Consider the following 13,997-nt stretch of genomic DNA (forward strand, 5'->3'; position numbering starts at 1 on the left):
GCTGGTTTTGCAGTACTTGGTTAGCTAATAGCCTATATTTAGCTTATCTGGAATGCTCTTGTAGGTTGTCTGATGTAAAGATAACCACACATTGACCAAAACTAGTAACTAGTAATTTCATATTTTGTAAAATTGCCAATATTTCAATGTTTAGAAGTATATTTGTTTTATTTAGAATAATAAAATAAAATTATCCAAGCAGGATACATCTGTTCATGGTGTGGTTATTGCACAAGCTTGTTGTTGGGAGACTGAAGGGACATGAGTCAAGGTGAAGCTAATTTAACATAATTTATTGTTCATATTCAGTGGCAGGCAGAGTGGACATAAATTCAGATTAGAGTTTAGAAGTGAATCCAAAGACACTAATATTCTCAGTTTTATGCTTTGTTGTGCTATTTTACTTTAAAGCCTCTGGCAAGAGCCATTTGTTTTCCTCCAAAAAGGACGGAAATATGTTGCCAGCTAGCTAAAGTTCCCAGGTGTGCTGATCTGTTGTATTGTTTTACGACCCCTGAGCTGCCTTAATATAACCTTATGAATGACAAGTCCTGTTTCAGGAAAAATGATGACAGACATTTTTCCCCATTTTGATTTCATTTTTTGTTTTATAAACAAATAAATACATTTTACAACTGTATATGTTATTTCTGTCAATGAAAATGAAAAAGAATTCATTCTTATTATTGGTTCTGTTTGGATTTTAATACTAACATCAGACAACCATGCGTATTTGATTATCAATCATTTAAGTCACTTTTAGCGGTTCCTTTTCTAATGTTGACTAAACAAAACTAACTGAGACACTGACAAAGTGTTTATGACTAAGCCTTTTAAAACGTTTAATTTCACTGACACCTGGTGGTGAAAACACAAAGAGCAACTTTTACATTGCTCCCTCCAAACAAGAACAAGATCCCAAATGTAGCCAAAAGTTTCTGGACATCCAACATTTCTCAAATCAAAAAGATTAACAGGTAGTGTGTGCCCCCTTCTTCTACAGTAACAGTTTCTGGTAAGCCAGGCTACATTTTGTAACATTACTGGGAGAATGTGATGGCATTCAGCAATGAGAACATAAGAGAGGTTGAGTTTGATGTTGGATTATTGATTCTGGATCAAAAAACACTCTAATTCATTCTAAAGATTCTGGCTGGGTGGCGCACTATCACTCCAGACTTCCCCCGGCAAACGCCCCCCCGCACCCCGGGTTGGGGAGCTTTAGACATTTTTAGACCACACTAGTTCAGCACGCTAAGCAAATGTTCCTTTTGACTTTCAAAGAAAAAAACTAATATCAGCCAAACCTCTTTGTAATACGTTTCCTTGTTTAAAAAGAAATTGATTCTTTCATTTGCATGCATCCATATCAAACATAAAGGCTGTCACAGTCTTTATACATTAAATCCTTAAGTAAAGCTCAATCTTGTTTTAAAAACATGCTAAAAGTATGGTAGCCTCTGAGGTGGACCCGCTCAGTGGAGCATAAACTGGTTCATTCAGGGACTAAAAATGTGATTCTTCATCTCATGAAAGCTGTACTTTACAGATAAACAGATCACTTTGATTTTTAAAAAATTGTGATATAAAGATTACTGTTTTTTTTAGGACAGGTCAAAAGCTCATGAACTGGCCCAGGGTGTCTAAAAAATATTTCATGAGCTCCACAAACCCCTTCCCAGTCCAAACACATTCTCCATGCTGTACCACAAAAAGCAGCACATATACCTTGATTGTTATAATTTACAGAATTACCCGTCAATATAGTAAATATTAAATTTATACTAAAGACTTTTAATCACTACCTTAACTATTTTTCCCTCTTGCCACTATAAAAGACAGCTGCATCAGACTAAAGCTTTCTTAGATAAAGTTTCTTGACCATGCTTAGTCTACACTCTGGTCTGTTTGGTACGGTTGGTCACATGACATCCAACTCCACATAGGCTGCTACACAAAAGGTCATGCTAATAAGATTCCTGTTTGAGGACAGAGAAAAGACAAAATAAAGTAAAAATAAACGTAATGCCTGTGTCACGACTTAAGCTAGACATGATAGCTCTCGCCCCTCGCTGCCGTTTTATGCTTAGCTGAACCTAGGTGTGCTTTTAGGTCCTTTACACCTTTATTTGCTACACAAAACATGGAAATTTCTTTTTTAATTCATGCGAGAACTTACATTTACAGTTACATTTAAATTTACATTTAGGTTTCGGCATAGCTGCTCGAGATGAGGGTATGTACAAGAGCTTAAATGTTTACAGAGAAGGTTATCGACCAATAACGGTAGCTCTAAAGTCAGACCGTGCAATCCGAATAAGAACCCTTGGACAAACCTTGTATCCCTTTTTTCTCTCCTACTTTGTTACTCTCAATTTAATCATGCAAACATATGCATATTCACAAATGAATTCATAGAAATCATAGATCTATATATATATATATATATATATATATATATATATATATATATATATATATATATATATATATCAAACTACAAACTAAGCAAACAGTGATTCAATGCAAACAATTACAAATTATTCTTCATAAACAACTACCAAAATTCAACAAAACCTGTGTGAGTCACATATTATTCAGACCCCCAAATGCATTTCTTTTTTGGTTCAGTATTGAAGAGAACAGTTGGGAACAGTGTTTCAGCACAGTCTGAACCACTGTTTCAAGTTAGTTACCATTGCTGAATGATACATTCATCATGCTATTTGAAAATTAACGTTAGACACTAGCTGTCCAAGTTTTGACTTGTCACTGAACTGGATTAAGCTTATAATATGAATGATAAAAAACAAGAGTCTGTCCCAATTATTTTAGTCTTGCCCAATAGGTCTGCGTATTACAGAGCAAAGTGTGGACTTTGAGGAGGGCAACAAGGCTTATATTGCAGCATCACTGTTAAGTTATGCTGCACCCTATTTGTGACAGTATAAAATTCAGCTTACAGAGCTGTTCATATGGCTAGCTACTGCAAACTTGACCTTGAATGTTTCTACGTGTGAATTCTTTCAATCTAGAATCATTTTGTCTCACAGAGAGCTGAAAGGTTCATTGGAATGTCAGGTTGTCACAGGATTTTTGCAAAACTTTGCCTCGGTTGCTCCTCCCTTCAGTATGCTCAGCCTAATGTTGTCAGCTGAGATTTGACAGTCTCAATGCTGTAGTGAAACTGCTACTCCATTTCTGGCTGCTCTTGACCTGGTTAGACCTTTGGAGTTAGCAACGGATGATAGTAATTCTGCAGGGAGCCTGGATTATTTCAAGAACAGTCAAAAAATGTCAGGACCTACAACCTACTCTACTCTTTTGGCTGTGCCACAATGGACATTAACAAGTTTTTCAAAACAACCAGTTTCAATTGGAAATGTGTGACACTGAGGTTGCATGACTGCATGTAGTCTCTGCATTGTACAACTCTAGAAGAAGTTTGTGTATGAGAGCCAGAACCACCTGTATTAAAATCGTCTATATACTGTTGACCAAAGAAACTACATTTCTTAACTAGATTTCTTACATAAAGTTACATCTAAATATGTAATGTCATGAAGTAGTTAATATCTGTTCATAATTTAATTCATTCATTCATTATTTGTAACCGCTTATCCAGTTCAGTGTCACGGTGGGTCCAGAGCCTACCTGGAATCATTGGGCGCAAGGCAGGAAAACACCCTGGAGGGGGCACTAGTCCTTCACAGGGCAACACACACACACACACATTCACTCACACACTCACACCTACGGACACTTTTGAGTCACCAATCCACCTCCCAACATGTGTTTTTGGACCGTGGGAGGAAATCGGAGCAGGACTTGAACCCACAACCTCCAGGTCCCTGGAACTGTGTGACTGTGACACTACCTGCTACTCCACCATGCCACCCCACCTTTAATTAATGGTTAATAAATCAATATATAAATAAAAATATTTCATGATCAAGTATGATTCAATAGAGCACTCTTTGAACAGCAAATAATGAGCTTCTGTCGCATACCATCCTTGTGTAAGTTGTCAGTGATTGTCCTTTGGACAACTGTCAAGTCAGCATTCTTCCCCATGGTTATGGTTGAGTGTGCTAAAGTAGCAGAGATACGCAGTATTTATTCTGTTTGAATATTAATTTACTCATAATGAAATATTCTAATTTGAAATACTGAATTTCTGATTTTCATGAGCTATAAGCCATGCTGATCAAAAGAGAAACCAAAAAAGGCTTGAAATCTTGGAATTTAAGTAAAATAAATATAAAATATAGGACAGTTTACATTTCTGCAATAAATTATGATCACAAATCTTGATAAAAATATTTTATGATAAAAATCTTTCACAATACTCTTTTTTGTTTGTTTATGGAGGTGTTGATTTTTTTTTCTTTAGGAGGTGTTGATTATGAAACTGGAAGAAATGTGTCTTCAGCATGTTTTGGTGCATGCATTCTGTTTGACACTAAATCATCTTAGATATTGTGTGCATTGGGGATTTCTAAAAGAATATCAGCAGGGGAGGTGATATTTAGCTGCATGATAGCTTGCCTGGAACATTAGCCACTGATCAATATAAATAGAGTCTTTTTCCTAGAGCCTACTCAGTGGCATTCAGCCAGGAAACTAGATCCGTGATCTAAAACAGAATTCCACTTCCCCATGAGGAAAGGCATGCGGACTATACTTGCACTTGATGCCCTTGCTCCACTCTAACTAACAGGGCTAGAAAAAGTACAGAGTAACTATATTGGGTCAAATTCTTATGCAATAACAAAAAGGCAGAAATGAGGACACATTTTAATATACCTAAAGTAAACTGCTGCTGTTGAAACAAAACCATTTACGTAGAATAATGTAGATTTTCTTAGTAGAAAATAAATATCCTTAAACTCAAATAAAAGTTAATAGAATTGTGTTTTTTACCAAGTCATTACTATTTCAATTTCACCCATTCATGATAAAATCAAATTGTAAATAATGATTAACATTTATGCAGCTAAACATTTAAAATGTGACAAATATGAAGATACAAGTTTCACTGACATGAATAATACAAAAGATACTCTATGACCCATACTAATAAGACCTGTCTGGGGCTCTATTTTCCAAAGCAGCCCCACCCTCAGTCCTGAGTTCTCAATGACCCTGCTGTGTGTTTCCCACCTTTCCTCAACATTTTCGTTATTCCATGCAGATACTGGCACATATATATTCAGGGGCTGTTGCTTAAATGTGAAAAAAGTGCACTGTTAGCTTCTTCCATACAGCTGTCTTTATATTTGCCAAATAGCTGAGAAGAATGAAGCATAAAATAAGGCAATGTTGCATGACATTATCCAAGCACAAAAGCTGCCCACTGTTTTAAAAGATTTGTGAAAGTTTTTATTTTAAGGGAATAACTCTGGTACCATGCCTAATAAGAGAAATCTAAAAATGTGCTCCAAATATGCTGCAAAAGTCATAACACAAAACAAACACCCTGTATTAGCCCGTGTATGAAACGTTGTTCATGCAAATGTGTTCTTCGGATTGCTTAATATATCTTGCCGAGATCTAATGCACCAAGAGTATACTTGTAATAAAGAATGTGTTAAAACTAGTGTATATTGATTAAAAGTTTTTATCAAGTTAATCACAGTGACAGCGTGCAGCTCACAGCTCAGACAATAAAACACCTCCATATTCTATCTGCAGCAACTTATATGTTAAATAAATGTTTTAATGAAGCTATTAATTAGTGTTTTAATAAATATTTGATACAATTATTTTGTGTTAAAATGTATGCAATGCAATGAAAGCTAGAATGTGATGTTTTATATTCTTTTTCATTTTTATTTAACACACAAAACACAAAGACGAGATTTATTGTATTTTGTAAGTAACTCTTTCCTAGTTGCGTGTTATGAAACTCTTGTTTTTGTAATGTGGAGGACTGAGATTTTATAATTCTGCCAATTGCGGTTTGGTTTAATAAAAACATTTTCAAATAACTTCACTATATTCAAAATGCTTCTGGTACCTACTGCATTATTTTCAAACATGGTGAATGTAGAAATTTGGGAATTTTAAACACAATAAAGTAAAACAAAATGCTTAAAAAGCACAAGATGAAAGGTAACTTTTCTCAAAAATACTGGAGTTGTTAGATAACAAATTTATATTGAAATAAATAGCCTTTTGCAGAATTTGAATAATTTTGCTACATTCCCACTGTAAAAAGAACATTTCAGATTTTTTGTTCTATACAGATTTTTGGTGCACTAGATATCTATATATATATAGTCATATAGTCGTGATTAATTAAGCAGTAGTATTAATTTTTTTACGATTAGCAATATCTGCACTAAAACACAAGCAGCCTTTCCCCCAACACAATTTCACAAATGGACTAAAACAACATGTAGCCATATACTTAAAATCTTAGATAGCACTTTTTCTGAGTACTCATGGTGTGAGTGCGCTTGTAACGTGTGTGAATATGGACTGAGAAAATCATCCACCCTGTTCTGTTGTAGTTACTGTTGCTAGGATGGCAACGTTCTTTTTATGTCCATGGTTTTTTTATCTTTCAGAGGCAACTGCAGATTGGCCTTGTGCATGTGCTTGATTTCAAATGCCCCAACTGTTTTGGATGATTTGTATCATTGTGAAAATATAATAAATGACCTCTGCTATAATGATGGAAAATGTGTTGAAAGCTTATGGACCACACTCATCTGTTCACTCATGTTTAGCTTGTTGAAATTTCCTCTGTGAGGAAGTGATATAAACACTCAAGTAGCTTTTGTGGGCCTGAAAGCCTGGATGTTGGTGCAATTTGGTGATTTCCTTGCTCAAACACACGCAATTAAACTCCTCACTTTATTGCCAGGTTTAGTAGAGTGTGTAACAGCAAGGAAATCAACTGTGCTGCCAGCAAACTGTGCTGGCCTCTGGTGTTCTATTCCTCACAGAATGAATTGATGTGCAGTGGTGCATTCTATAGAAATGTCATATGCACAGTGCAATACAGTTTATTTGCAGTTCAAAACGAGTAGTGTTTAATCATAATAAAGGTAAAATAGTGGCTTATTCAAAAATGTTTTCTTTGGGGACTATTTGGTTCTTCCCACCATGAATATACATGATAAATACAAAATATGAAAACAACAGCAAAATATTTTTCTCAGGCTTCAGGCAGCCTATTCATTACTAATGCAAACTTTCTTGGAGGTAGCTTTTAGAGGCATTAAAAGCTTCATATATTTGGTTTCTATCACTACCATATGAAGTTGTTTAACTGCTTTTCTGCACTTTACAAGTAGAAGCTGAGAACAGCAAAAAAAAAAAAACAGCAGTTAACCATCAATCATCCTCAGAAGAAACAAACACATAACTTGCACTATTGTTTTCATGAGAAATACAAGAACAACTGGAAAACTCCAAAAAGCTAATGTGTTAAATGAAATACAGGAGGAGATACTTAAAGGCAAACTCTGTGATTGTGGGGAAACACTGTTAACTCATTTGTTTACATTCAGAAGCTCTGCATCATTTAATGTGCAACGATATGTTTGAGGGAAGAAAAGGACAGTTGTTTGTATATGGCTGCAGTGTAACTGGCCTGTAAGTTTTAATTCACTGTTTGCATTACCACAGAATCTCATTTGTAAGTCACTTTCAGTCTGTGTTTACTTTCATGTAGTTAGCACTCTCTTGAATTTGGAGTCAGTTCCATCTACAGCAAAAATAATTTAATATTACTCAGAAATAGAGCAATACCCTCATCTTGGTTTATGCTTGTCAACATTTGGAGGTCCAGATGTTTGCCTGCCATGAGCAGAGATAGAGAAAGGCTAGCATACTGGACCAAGACCCTTTGTTGTTGTTGTTTTCAGCACATAAACTGGAGATTTAGCAAATGGCGAGGAAATTCAGAATTTTCACAAGTCTTTTATTATTAAAATCAAGAATGTTGTGTTTAAGCCATTTTAAGTAGAACTTCAGAGGAAATTATATATAAACCAAATTTTAAAAAATTACAAAAAAAATTACAGCACTACAAAAGGTTCTTTGAAACCATTTTAGTTTAAGAAATGTGTGTGAGAAGAACCTTCCAAAGGTTTAATCAATCATCACTCTATCTTAAGTTTCTATACCAATTTAAACATATAAGCAAAAATTGTTCTTTATGGAACCAAAATGGTACTTTTATGGCATCATTCAAAGAAACTTTTGTAGCAGCTTTATTTTAAGAGTGAGGGACTACAGAAAAGAATTGGCAGAAAAAAAATCAAGAGAATTTGTATTTGCTGTCTCATGTGCTAGGACATACACCAGCAAATAAATTGACTGATGCATTGCAATCTGAAATCGCAATGCGACAGTAAAGATGCAAATAGTCAGCTTAGATATCTCTGATATTGATAAGTGAAAAACACTTTTAAAAAGTTAATGCTAACTTATCTAAGCAACTAACAATTTGATTCCCAGTTCTAGAAATATTGGGACATTTTTACAACCCCAATTCCAATGAAGTTGGGACGTTAAGGGACGCTAATTGTTGAAGCTTTTTATGTGGAATTCTTTCCCATTCTTGCTTGATGTACAACTTCAGTTGCTCAACAGTCCGGGGTCTCCGTTGTCGTATTCTGTGTTTCATAATGCACCACACATTTTCAACGGGAGACAGGTCTATACTGCAGGCAGGCCAGTCTAGTATCCGCCTTCTTTTACTACGAAGCCACACAGTTGTAACATGTGCAGAATGTGGCTTGACATTGTCTTGCTGAAATAAGCAGGGATGTCCCTGAAAAGGATGTTGCTTGGATTGCAGCATATGTTGCTCCAAAATCTTTATATACCTTTCAGCATTAATGGTGCCTTCACAGATATGCAAGTTACCCATGCCATGGGCACTAACACACCCCAATACCATCAGAGATGCTTGCTTTTGAACTTTGCACTGATAACAATCCAGACAGTCTTTTTCCTCTTTAGCCCGGAAGACACAACGTCCATGATTTCCAAAAACAATCTGAAATGTGGACTCATCAGACCACAGGACACTTTTGCACTTTGCGTCAGTCCATCTCAGATGAGCTCTGGCCCAGAGAATCCGGCTGCAATTCTGGATGTTGTTAATATATGGTTTTAACTTGTACTAGTAGATGGAGCGACAAATGGTGTTCACTGACAATGGTTTTCCGAAGTGTTCCTGAGCCCATGTGGTAATATCCGTCACAGAATGATGTCATTTGTGAATGCAATGCTGCTTGAATGATCAAACATCACAGGCATAAAATGTTGGCTTACGGCCTTGCCATTACTTGCAGAGATTTCTCCAGATTCTCTGAATCTTTTGATGATATTATGGACTGTAGATGATGAAATCGTTTTTTTTAAACAGTTGGACAATTTGCTCACGCAGTTGTTCACAAAGTGGTGAACCTTGTCCTTTGCTTGTGAATGACTGAGCTCTTCAGGGTTGCTCGCTTTATACCCAGTTATGACACTCACCTGTTTCCAATTTACCTGTTCACCTGTGGAATGTTCCAAACAGTTGTTTTTTGAGCATTCCTTAACTTTCCCAGTCTTTTGTTGCCCCGTCCCAACTGTTTTGGAATGAGTTGTAGGCCTCAAATTCAAAATGAGTGAATATTTGCAAATAAACAATAAAGTTTATCTGTTTGAACATTAAATATCTTGTCTTTGTAGTATATTCAATTGAATATAGGTTGAAAAGTATTTGCAAATCATCATACTCTGGTTTTATTTATGTTTTACAGAACTTCCCAACTTCATATGCAGTGAAAACTGTAAAGTATAAAATGAAATGTTTTTTTTTTAATTATCTCTTATTTTTCAGCTTTCTCTGTCATACCCTGGCTGAATCACCTTTGCCCCTGCACATCTCACCGTCAATGAGCAGGACATTAACATGCTTTTCAGCAGACAGAAGGTGAGAAAAGCTCTAAGACGTGATTCAATCTCTCCATTCGCACTAAATTTCTACTGTACACCAAGAAATCACTGGAACTACATTCTTTCCACATGCTTCAAAACATCTACTCTCCTTCCAGTCCCAAAATAATCTAATATTACTGGACTAAATTACTACAGACAAGTAGGCTTTACCTCTGTAATCATAGAGGTCTTTGAATGCCTGGTCCTAGCACACCTGAAGGCCATTACAAATCTCCTGCTTGATCCCGCCTTGTACTTCACTCTACAGCACCTCAACACTGCTGTAACCTATGCTATGTTCTGTTTGTATACTTTAGCTCAGCTTGCAACATCATATTGCAATATAGAGCTACTGCAGGTCAGACTGTCCCATCTGCTGGTTGACCAAGGATTAACTGACAAACAGGAGACAGCAGGTGCAGCTAGGAAAACACTTGTCAGTCCCCCAGACCCTTAATACTGGAGTACTAAAGTTTTGAGTGCTGTCATCCCCATCTCTTCAGTCTTTACACAAATAATTATATCTCTATTGTTTCTCTCCCCCCTGAAATACAGCTAGTGATGTGGCAACACACCATTGCTAATGTGAATCAGAGGCTTTGGGGAAAAACAAAAAAGCCTTGCTTACTCATTCTGTACTCACATGTTGTTGGTTTTTTGGTACTGAACACAGCTGGGTATCAGTTTAGAGAGACCACTTTGTATTCCATGTTGTACTGTTCAGCTCTCACTAGATTCTTAATACAGCCACCCAACAGCAAAAAAATGTGTAGAGTCAATTAGACTAGTGTAGGTACCAAGCACCTACCATATCAGGGACCTGAAGTAAGAGTGGAAGACTCTTGTCTCTATTGCCAAGAAAGCACAAAAAAGAAAGCTGAAGAAATTCCTGCCTTAGAGTCTGATGATCCAGTTAATGATCTATCATCCATAACCATTTGGTTTGGTTCCTCCACCTCATAATAACAAGCCAAACCTCAGTTTAGCCATAACACTTCAATGTAGATGCCACACTTCAGGTAATTTACAACAGCATTCCTTATTAGACTATAGCAACTCCCCCGTAGCATAATGCTTATTGCCACATCTGTCTAGTATTTAAATATTTACAAATTATTTTTACAAGATTCTTTAATATTATTCTGGATATTATCATTTCTACAGCATAGTTTACATATTTCCCTTAGTCAAACTTAGTTAGTGTAATGTGTATGTTTTTTGTGTATTACATGTTATAAATATGTGCATTCACCAAGATAATTTCCTTACAGCATACTTGGTGGAAGAAAGTGATTCTGAGTCTAATCAAGATTTCATGACAGTCATTTCATGACAGTTGCTAGAACAGGCATTGAGCATTGTTGTTAATTTTTGCTTAATAGGGACATCTATGAATGTTGGGAAATGCTATTCTGTCTGGTTTGTTTACATTCAGAAGCTCTGAATCGTTTAAATGGGAATGGAGTATTTAAGAAGAAACCGTTTTTTGTACGTGGCTAAATTTGAACTTTTATGTAAGGTTGTATTTGCTGCTTGAATTACCACAGAACTTTGGTACTAAAGTTAAGTTTTGTAGTACTGTAGGTCTATTACTTACTTTCTTAATTACTTACTTTCATGCAGTTAGTGCTCTATGAAATATAGAGTCAGTTCCATCTACAAAAAAAATCTGTCAAAATTACCCACCTATGGAGCAGGAATAGAGCAATATTCTCATCTCGGTTCATGCTTGTCAACATTTGGAGGTCTATTTGTTGCCTAAAAACTCCAGTTAAAGTTTACCAGCCTTGTGCAAAGATTGGGAAAAGCTACCATATCCTAGACCTTTTTTGTTTGTTTGTTTTTTACCCATTTACAGACATTGGGGCTTAATAAACACCATAGCTTTGTTTTACAGGATATTGCACTAAGAGACAAGTAATTGTTTTCAGCTTATTGCAAGAGTAATCCTCAGAATGGATGGCTGGCTCCATTTATGAGGAAGTTAATTGTAATCTTTGCATTACATCAAGCAAAGTAATATAGATTAGCACAAATGCGCTTTCTTTCTTTGTTTCTTTCTTTCTTTTTTGGACTTTGTTTGTATGTGTGTATCCATCTATTCATCATTAACAGCCACAATGTTTGCCCTAATGCCTATGGGTATCACTGATCCTGGTTAGGGGCAAAAATAATATAATCTTTTATGTTTTAAAGCTTATATACATACTATATTAGAACTGTGTAAGATTTCGTTATTAGGCATACTTAGTGCTGTGAAAAATAATGTCCCCCTTCTAATATACTCTATTTATATACATTTTGTGTGCTACACAGAATCAGAGCCTCCCTATAAAACCTTCTAACAACTGATTGTGCCAAATTTAGCAGCATAAACTGCAGTCCAAAGCTTCATATAAATGGATATCTGTTTTTAGCCTTGTGGTGACCCAGAATTGTTTGAATTCAGCAATACTGGGTGGCTTTTAATCATGAATTGCCCTTCAAGACCCTGTGTCGGTTTTTAGTGAGGATTTTAGCTAGGCAACTTTTTTTCTTGAGGCATTCAGAGTTAAGCTTGCTCTTGTGTTTCAGTGGGTTGCCTTGCAGCATAACGTAACTGTGTCTGAGTTTCAGATTACGGACTGGTGACTGGCCGTTCTAATATAGATTTTCTGTTAAAGAGCAGAATGCTTTTTGATTTGTATTATGCCAGTGGATCAGGACCTGAAGAAGCTAAACACATTTATGGAAGACATCCATCTTCCCTAAAGTCTCCCCCTTTCACTCTTCAGTTCATAGCTCATTATTCCAAAAAAGGCTTGTACATTTAGCATAGTGATAACGGTTAGCCTCAGGCTTGCCCTGGTGTGACGCATCTAATCCTGAATTTATGGAAATGTTATTGCTTTAAGGCTGTAGGATCAAAATTTGTAGATACCTGTTAACTTAAAGTTTCTTCTGAAAATAATTTGTAGCCCTTTGCTGCATCAGTATATTCTTCTCTAATGTAAAAGAGAAATTGAAACATTGCTCTGAGGATTTGTTTGCATTCAGGTATGTAAACATTTATGAGATCATATTAATTAGTTCATTAGAGCATTTTCACTGCTCTAGAGCCCACTGAGGGAGAAATGTATACCCCCAAGCCCACACTTGGCTCTGGGCATACAGATGTTTTTATGAATACTGTAAAATCTCTGCAAAAAAAAACTACATGTATTTTTTGTAAATAGCACAGAAGCAGAGTAATGTTTATTCTTGTATTACGATCATTCTATACGATCATTCTCACGGTGGCGCAGCAGGTAGTGTCTCAGTCACACAGCTCCAGGGGCCTGGAGGTTGTGGGTTCGATTCCCGCTCCGGGTGACTGTTTGTGAGCAGTTGGTGTGTTCTCCCCGTGTCCTTGTGGGTTTCCTCCCACAGTCCAAAAACACACATTGGTAGGTGGATTGGTGACTCAAAAGTGTGTGTGTGTGTCTGTATTGCCCTGTGAAGGACTGGCGCCCCCTCCAGGGTGTATTCCCGCCTTGCGCCCAATGATTCCAGGTAGGCTCTGGATCCACCGTGACCCTGAACTGGACAAGCGGTTACAGATAATGAATGAATGAATGAATTATATTTTGGTGCTTACTTGAAAGTATCTGTTTCAATCTTGGGGTTTCCTTGTTGGTTTCCATTAAGCAGTTTTATTAATGATGTTTCCAGGGCAAACATGCTGTTTTGCTTTGATCTGGGTTTTACTTAGTGATCACCATGTTTTGAAATGACTAGCAAATGTCTTTTCACTTAACCCATGATATGCCTAAGGGAGCCCTGTGTTTCTTATTTTTATTAGGTTCACAACTTTTGGATAAACACCACACTGACGGATTACTGGGTTGTGGCTTACCAGCCTGAGATTATTGCTTAAATCTGGCCTGAAATTCAAATAGAGCCCAAGAATTGGCTGTATTTAAATGAGGAATTAAACATTGTCTGGGCAAACTCTTCTTGACTCACTTCATCAGATTTTTAGTACGTTGACCTGAATTCAACAAAATTCTCATTAGCCCTTGCCCAACATAATT

Source organism: Hoplias malabaricus, chromosome Y (genome assembly GCF_029633855.1).
Source record: "Hoplias malabaricus isolate fHopMal1 chromosome Y, fHopMal1.hap1, whole genome shotgun sequence".
Taxonomy (NCBI): domain Eukaryota; kingdom Metazoa; phylum Chordata; class Actinopteri; order Characiformes; family Erythrinidae; genus Hoplias; species Hoplias malabaricus.